We start from the raw sequence: 9,661 nt of genomic DNA, 5'->3' as shown, positions 1-9,661 counted from the left end.
TTTTTTTAATCAACAATAAACTTTATATAACTGCAGTTTGAGAGGAATGGAGTTGGAGAGCAATAAGTAACTTTATCTTTGTATAATTTTTCTCTTGTTAAAGGATAAATTTTAACAACCTGCAGCTCTGACTTCCTGCTGAAACCTCAAAGTTTTACAGATTCAGATCAGAGGAGTTTGGACCGCCTCTAATGACGCTGGTTCTACTGATAAACTGTCCTAACACACAAATTGAACAGATTAAAGGAGCTTTTAGCTTTATATAAATTTGGTTGATATGAAAGTAAAACTTTCTGGGTGAAAGAAGAAATAAAGTTTCTATTTTTCCTGACATTTTGATGATTCATGTTTTCAGCAGCAGATAAAATCTGACATGAAGTTCTGAGTGTTTCTGATCCGTCTGATGGAGGAGATAAAAACTTTTACTGCTTTATCTGTTTCTTTTCTGAGTTTATTTCTATCTGTTCTTTTTCTCAGTTTATAATGTTTTATTCACATGTTAAAGAAAATGTTACATTTTCTGTTAGTTTTAGCCAATAAGTTTTCTGTTGATTAAGGTGCAAAACAAATCATGCTGCATTTAGCATGATTTCATTTTTCACATGTTGCTTTTCACTTTAACTGGATCTCAGTAAAAACAAGAAGAAGATGGAGAGCTGCATGTTACTCTGTCAGTTCCTGTTTGACTCTGAATTGATCATCAATGGATCAAAGTTTCAGAAACTCTTCATTCTGAGCTCAGCAGAACCAGAACTTTAAGAACCGAACTGCTCCAGCATCAGGGCCCTTGTGCATAAAGTGTGATACGCACAGATAACATGCAGCGCCGTATTTTACACACAAGCTGACAAGAATAAAAATGAACGTGGCGTCAAAGTTTGTGAACAGGTGTTAACTTTTTACCTGTCGTCAAGATGTGCTGCAGCCACGCAAACATTTTTATGGATATTAACAAACAAACTACAAAGTGCAAAATCTCACCTAAAAGCACTGAAAGCTGAGTCCATTCAGTCCAATCGAACCAGATGTTTTTCATGATTTTAACCTTTTGTTTAAATGCAAACGATGAAAATGAATAACATCTATCCTCAGACAATAACATAACACACAAAATAAAATAAAAAGATGTGAAAACCTCACTTGTAGGTGAATAGTGCATTTCCTGAGTTCTGGCCACATAAAGATGTAACTGTGCATCGGTTTGTGCACCGAAGCTCATGGGATGGATTTATTCTCACTGAAAAATAATCCGGATCAGCAGATTAACTCCAAACAGGTTTGATTATTGATCAGGTGTGGAGACAATCACAGGTTTATCAGTAGCTGCATCAAGGTGAGCTGCTACCTGAGGAGCTTTGGCTCTGATGGAGAACATGGAGCCATTGATCAGAGATCATATTGATCTGAAATGATGATGACGGTTTATTAACGTTTAGATCGCCTGGACTGATCATCATGCAGCTGGATGAATGAGGCTTTCTGAAAAGAAATCACATCCATTCTGTAAATATGTAAACTTATACACATGATTCCTCTATTAGAATAAACCTCCACATTCTCACCGTAGAGGATCTGGATCTTTCTTTAAATCCAGACTGAACTCTGCTGATCAAACAAGCATTTGCTCTAAATCTTAGTTTTGTTTACAGACAAAAATGAGAAATTGTCTTTATTGCTAAAACCTGAAGCTAATTTATGAGCCACAGTATAAATCATTTTAGATAAATGATGAAAATAAACACATTTTCAATGGAGAGAATTATTCAAAAATGAGGATCATAATGAAATCAGCAGCATAATATTTACTGTCACCCCTAAAAACAGCTTAAAATACATTTAGCTGGAAAATTTTCCACTTGAATTTTACTTTTCTGAGCTAATTAGAAAGTTTATTAAACGTTAAAAGGTTATTGTTGAATTGTTTGCTGACGGAGAAACAACACAGTGTTATTGTAATAACTGACCAGAACTCGGTTTATATCATCACCAATAACTTTTATCAACATAAGTGACAATAATAAAGAACCAGCTAATATTTCCAGCTATACATACATTTAGGAAATGTTGGTTTTAGTCATTTTTGTCATGGAATAATTGCCTTGAATTTCCACAACAGAACTAAAAACAGCAACAAGTTTTCATCTAAAGTTTTGATTAAAAAAATAGTTTTAATATATATTTATTCTCAAAACATCCATAAATTCCGATTGGAGAAAATGTATCCATCCTGCTTTTGCAAATATTTTATGCTTTTCATTATTTTAAACCCCCTCAACTGGAATTAAATGATGGTTCTTTAAGATTGTCAACATTTCGTGCTCTATGTTGATCAAAATGATAAGTTGTCTTTTTTTTTTTTTTTAACAGGTTATGTAACATTAACGGCTCTAAAAAAAAGTTTTATTTTGCTGGACTGAAGGCAACAATGACTCTTTGGGTTGTAACGGTTGTCTAGTATATAAAATGTACAGTTAGCAGTTGTAACAGGGAAAATGAATTAATAATTCAAGTTGCATGAACACATGAGGCATGTGAGCCAAACATTTATTTTAAAGTTTTCTGCAGATCACGCATGAGCCTGAGCAGACAAGCAGAGGGGCAAAACAATCCCTGCAGAGACAAAGAGACAAAACGCTGCTGGATGTTCCTCCTCTGTGTCGCTGCTGTTCCTGGATGTAAATCTGCTCTCTGGTCCCTCTGGACTTCCTGTTAGCATTCATTAGCATTCATCAGATTAATCAGCATGTTTGTCTCTGAACGGCTTCATGAATAAATACTGATGATTTATTAAAGTTCCCTTCAGACGCTCACTGACAGAGCAGAGTTTTTACCTGGTCGCTGAGTTTAACTTGAAATCTTTTCTTGTCTCTGAAACAGAAATGAAGACTAATCTGTAAAAAACAAAACAGCTAAAACAGGAGCAAAGCTGATCCAACGTCTGAAGTTCAGTTTACAGAGTTTCAGTCTTTCAGTACAAAGTCACTAATTCAGTCAAACTTCTTTAAATACTGATGCAGTCTGAACTTGCCTCTTGATTAATGAAAAGCTCACATTTCCTAATAAATACTGAAGGAATAAATGAAGTTATCAGTGATGAATCCAGTAGATTTGAACTGTTTGTTCATGTTGGAGGGAAAAACCGTCTCTGATTGGAGTTTTAATCATTCTGCGGTTTAATTCTGTGTTTCCCTACTTTATCTTTCAGTATAATTATATTTATTGATTTTTCATTTTCCTGCCTCTGCTGCTCTGGTTTATGTCCTGGTTCCAGTAATCACCCTCCTTGACTCACTTGTTTCCTTTCCAGATCCTTTGCTCGTCTTTCTGATTCTCATTTTCTTGATGGTTTTGGTGAATTTTCCTCGTTCTTCGTTTTCCTCTCGTCTCATTAGGTTTGTTGTTGTTTTTTTCTAAATGAAGAAGTTCTTCAGTCGGGTCCAAATCTCCCAACACAAATCATGACAGATCTTTCCAACTCCTACATGAAACTTTGTCTAATTCTCACTTAGTTAAAAAAATAGTAATTTAAAACACATGAAAACTACAGACTGAAGTTTGTATGATAATGAGAAACGTTGCTTCCTTGTGGAGTACCACAGGGCTCAGTGCTTGGGCCAAGTTTATTTATTTTATGCATGTTGTCACTTTGTTACAGAGACATTTCTGTTGTTGAAATTATGACACCTGCTGTGTTTTAATCCATGAATCTTGAAGCCAACGAGTAAAAGAGCAATTAAAGAAACATGAACACATTTCAGGCTCAGGCTCTGCAAACACCGAGGCCAGTTTAGGAGCCTCTGTAAAGGTTTTTGTTGTTTCGGCTGTTTGATGAGTCCAGAAACGATCATTTATGAAACAGAGTCTCTGAGTGGAAAGTTTCAAAAAGCTGGTTTCATGTTTTTATCTGTACACACAAGCTGCGTTTTTTAAAATCTTTTAATCTTTTTGCATCTCTCCATAACCAGCATGTTACTCTCACTCTCACAACACGGAGGCGTTTTGTGTTGTCCGGTGTTTTCAGTGTTGTTCTGTAGGACTGTTACAGCGCCCCCAAATGGTCTGGCTTGTGTACTACAGTGTTTTCACTGATCCTGTCTCATGGACACATTTTTAAAAAAATCATTTATGAAAATGTTCCATGTTCGTCTCCACGTGCAGCAATGCAGGCGAGTTAATTCTGCTTTTATTTCTAAACTTTGGTCACTATAATTTGTTATTTTCAGATAATCCTGTCAGTTTTCTGAAAATAGTTCAACTTTAAAAGTTTTATTGCTCAGACTGTGTTGGGCTTCTGTAACATTTATGTTTATTTTTATTTGTTGTGATATTTCTAATCTCCAGAGTAGAAACATTTCTCTCTCTCTCACAACTGATTCTGTAATTAATCACTTTTCTCTCATTTCTTTGTAGTTTTTATTCATCAAAGGAGTCAAATGTTCATGTTTGTGCTGAAAAACAAAAGTTTCAGAAGTATTTTGCTCTTTTGTTTTGAACAGTTCATGCATAATAAATGTATAATTCTCTATCTGGCAGCAAAACTCTTAGATCCCAGCGACTGACAGAAAATCAGATCTACTGACGTTTGATCGATCGCTGAGATGAAAGAGACCAAACAAGTTTTCTGCATATTTAAATCTGTTTGTTTTTGTCTGTTTGTTTCTGGGGATAAAATGCATCAATGAATGGAGTAATTAATAAACCAAAACGCTCTGAAGTCTTTGATTTTCAGCATCTTAGAGTTGAGAACTTTGAGATGCTAATTTTATTTTAAACAACTTTTCTTTTTTTTTCCTGCAGTTCTTTTTGTTTCTTTGGACAACAAAATCTAAATCTAAACTTCCTCAACATCCAACAGAATCCAGTCTGCATTAAAACCTGATTACTCAGATAAACGTTGATAATAAAAGTGAGTTGAAGACGAGGAGGTGAAGGTGAGAGACGGTTCTTCCTCATCCTCCTTATCAGCAGAAACAAAGATTAAAAATTAAAATCAGATGCCTAGCAAAAATATGTTTATCTCTACATATTGTTTCTCTGATGTATTTTATTTTTAGTTTCCTACATGCATACATTTCTTTATTTTAAAAATGTAAATGTATTGTTTATGTTCAAATATGAATATGATTTATATGAGGAAATACGGCAGAAATAACAATATACTGCTGAACAGAAAAATGGTAATATTTTCCCCAGTCAGAAATAAGAGAGAGGAATTTTAATTTGACCAATAAGACGATTTAAAAACTGAACCAAAGAGAAGTTTATCTTTTATTTATGGGTTTAATTCTGATGAGCAGATTTGATTTCAGTTCAACATCTGGAAAAGGGATTTAATTTATTTATTTATTTTTGTGCTATTTTCTTTTAAATTATTGTTTATATGATAAAACAATTTATTAATTCTTTTCTCTTTTTTTTAAACAGATATTTTTTTCTCCCTCAAATCACAACTTCCACAGTTTATTAATATTCATATTAAATTAGTAAAAAGGTTAGTTGGTTTTTTGTTAGTATTTTGAAAAACCACACTTGTCAACTGGTTTGGAAACCTGAAAATTAAGATGAATATCAAGAAAACAAAAAATGGTTTATTGGCAAAACTCAACGTCTTTCAAATGTTCTTAATAAATGACACAAAATCATCAGGATAGTGAAATCAAACTAATATTATATAGATTTTTCCTCTCACTGACAGCTGCTGCCTCAGATTAATTCATAGTTCTGGACGGTTCAGTAACTTTGTGTTTTACAGTTCAGGATTGATCTGCACCTGCAGAGCCTCACCTCCATGCACAGGCAGGATGCGCTGTGGATCTGTGAATAATGAGGAACAGACACGTTAATACGTTGTGCCTTGCTCTGCTGGCAGCGATTTATTATTAACTGCGCATGCGCGGGCAGAGAGTATAGAAGTTTCCTCGTTTGTTCATTCACTCACAGTAGCGCCCTCTACTGACTAGGTAGTCATTGACATGAGTCAGCTAATGTTAGACAGTTGTTCTAATCATCTTAAAATAATCTTTTCAAAAATGGGGGTGTCTGTTTTAGTAACACATTAATTTCTAGATCCACTACAAAAACACTACATTATAGCTATTTTTGGTTGAGTTTTCAGTATAAATACCTCTAAATATTTCAAACAACATAAAACTAACTTAAAAGTCATTTTTAAGCAAGATATAGGAGCTTGATTTAAATAATTCCTTACTACTGATGAAAAAGCACTACTTTCACTGGCAGAACCTGGAAAAATGTCATATTTAGGCAAAATACTCAGCCAATGGAACTAGTACCCTTTTTAAATCAATAATAAAGAATTATTGACTTAAAACAAGCTCCTAGTTCTTGCTAAAAAGTGATTTGTAAGTTATTTTTTCTTATTTCAAGTGTATTAAGATATTTGCAATAGAAACTGGACAAAAATACTTGATAAGATTTTGTGTATTTGCAGAGTAAGTACATAGTACTCACCGTGCACTGCAAAAACACAACATTTTACAAAGTATATTTTGGTCTAGTTTTTAGTATACTTAAAATAAGATCAAACTGACTTACAAGTAACTTTTCAGCAAGATGTAGAAGCTTATTTTATGTAAATAATTCCTCAATATTGATGCAAAAGCATGAGTTCCACTGGCAAATTATTTCACTTTGTCTTGTTATAAGTGAAATAATCTGCAAATGGATCTAGTACTTCTTAATCAATATTAAGAAATAATTTTCTCAAAACAAGTTTCTATATTTTGCTGTATAGTTACTAAGTCTACTAAGATGTTTGCACCAAAAATTAGCCAAAATCCTTGGTAGGATTTTGTGTTTTTGCAGTGTATAATGGTCAATAGAGCCACATCTTAAACGGTCATATCTAAATTATTTATAATTAAAGTAATTTCACTATATATATATAATCATCTGAACTTTAAAAGAAGGTTTTCTCTCACAATACAGATAATTTTATTGCCCATCATTGACCTAAAACACATAAGAATTATCTAGTTAATTATTTATTGTCAGACAAAAGAGAAAATGTTATCTTTTCATATTTTGTAGATTTGGTTTCAACCATAAATTAGGTAAAGCCCACCTTTTTTCCTCATGTACATGTGGTGGACCTTCCTGTCGCCGTATTTCGGTTGGCGGATGCCACAGTTGGACAGCGAGTTGCGGGCGTGATCGGGATTCATGCCAAAGTTGAGGTGGTGACTGGGATGAGTCATGGCCAGCTGAAAGAGAGCGTGAGCAGAAATATTTAGTCTACTTGTCCAAATTAACAAGTTTTCTTTCTGGTATCCAGGAGAAGTTTATCACTTCAGGCAGATCTGAAACCTCAACATTGATCCAGACATTTCAAACATAGAAATTGGTGTGAAACAAAATCAGAAGCTCTCATTTCAGACCAGTTTTTAACATCTCTGTATTTATTTTGTTTTCAATTAAATTCCAAATTACAATTTTTTTTTATTGTTATTTATGCGACAGATCAAAAAGAAAACATTTATTTCTGGTCATCTTACAGTGAAAATTCAAACTCAGTTTCAGTTAATTTTATCACTACTTATTAAAAAATGAAAAATATGTCTGCATACTATAAAGCAGGGGTCACCAACACGGGGCCCGTGGGCCCCCGGTGGCCCAAGGGGACCTTGTCAGTCGCCCGCGGAGCAAGTTCTATAAATAGCCATTGTCATTAGGCAGCATTGCCAAAGAAATTATTTAATTTAATGTTTTTACACTGAAGTAATAACATTTATTTAGTTACATGTGACTTTATCCACAACAATGTAGAAGCACAATTTATGCTGTTATGGGAAGATGTCTTACTTGGCCTCACTAAAAGCTCAACTTGCTGCATTTTACAATGAAGTTAAGTTTTATATCCAGACTATCAAAGACAAAAAATAGCTATTAAAACAATTGAAATCTCTATTGTTTTAAATGAACCCTTAGCTTTTTCTTTTTCTTGAATATATTTATCTGTATTTGCTTTTTCTTGAGGCAGAACAAATGAGGCATAACTCTGTTGTTATACAGTGTGTCTGCGAATAAAGTTTAAAAAAAAACATCCCCCCCCCCCCATCATCCAACAGACTTCTTGTGGCTTTGATGTCAAACAGTGATGTCACTCATCCTGTCTGTGACATCACAGGCGACTGTCTTTGTATTCTCAGATTCCACAGAGAAATTCATTTGCAGTTTAAGGTTTGAAAGAGAAAGGAACAATGGAAGGAAAGAATTTATTGTCGACCAAAAACCAGAGTTTGGAGAAGAGATTCAGGAAGCTGCAAGAAGAACAGGCGCAGCTTCAGAAGACAGTTGAAAAACTCAGGAAAAAACTTGAACAGCTAAATTCAAACAATGCAAACAACTTCCAAGCTGAGAATAATGTTCTTAATAACATCAATGAGTTTTACAAGGACAAGATTAGATCATTGAATTTGGACCTGGACAAAGAAAGAGAGAATATCTACAAGCTTAGATGGAAACATGACGCCATTGTAAAGGCAAATGCACAATTGAAACAGACAGAGACTGAATTGAAAAAGGATTTTGAGGATTTATTAAAACAAAAATCTAAAGAACTAAACTGGCGTCAAACAGAAAACGAAGAGCTTAAGAAAGAAATTGAGGCATTAAAATTAAAGACTGAAAAAATACAATCCAGGGTGGCAGAAAAATCCAAGGAGGTCCCCCAGATTGAAAACAAAATCCCAGAAGAGATGCCAACAATATTGCAACGAGTTGGACGTACTTTCATCCAAATGTACCAATCAGGAACGTTAAGATACTGGGTGCCACCCTGGATTTTTTAATTTCTGAAGAGGAACTTTGGAACTAACCCTTCGTGTTAGTCTGGACCCGTGAAGTAGTTCCCAGTCTCAAAAAGGTTGGTGAACCCTGATCTAAAGATTCAATACTTGGTCTGGGCTCCTTTTGCATGAATTACTGATTGATTTTTAAAGTATTAGTTTTGTTGGGAGAACATGTCTCGTCATAAGTGAAGTAATGTTTTATTTATATTCAACAAACATTGACTTAAAACAAAAGGAAAAGTTACATGCAAGTTAGTTTGTCTTATTTTAGGCGCACCAAGATGTTTCCCCCGGAAACTAGATCAAAAATACTTGGTAAGATTTTGCAGTGTGATTTTCTTTTGAGGTATTGAAGTTTTCACTTGCTGTAAGTTATGTTTTCCATTTTCAGTGAGCAGCACCACTGCTTCTTTCTTCTAAGGTTGTTTCACCAGTTTTCTCCTTACAGTGTTCTTGGCATTAACCATTCAGCAGTCATCCTCTAAGGTGTTAAGGAAGAAAGTTATTAGGTTAGCTTAAACTTTGGAAAAAGCATGGCTCTCCTTCCCTCCTGTTAGCCGGGTCCCGAACTGATGTCGTCACGGCTGGCAAGGAGACGGCGCGGCACAATGACGTCACAGATCACAGAGTTTAATTCATACAAAGCAATCGACAACAAAGCTGCAGAGATACAGAGATATACATTTTATACAGACAAGGAGAAACAGACAACACGAAACACAGAGACAGACAAAGGCGCCCACGTGAAGGAAAAATGGAAAAAAACTCAAACTCTCGGGTACGGACCTGGAATTATAAACTAAAAAGGTGTTTCCCTATTTAATATATGCAAAGAAGGCGGTCTGTCGTTC

This window comes from Xiphophorus hellerii, chromosome 21 (genome assembly GCF_003331165.1).
Source record: "Xiphophorus hellerii strain 12219 chromosome 21, Xiphophorus_hellerii-4.1, whole genome shotgun sequence".
Taxonomy (NCBI): Eukaryota; Metazoa; Chordata; class Actinopteri; order Cyprinodontiformes; family Poeciliidae; genus Xiphophorus; species Xiphophorus hellerii.
The sequence above is the reverse complement of the archived record's forward strand: the minus strand, read 5'-3'. Positions refer to the sequence as shown.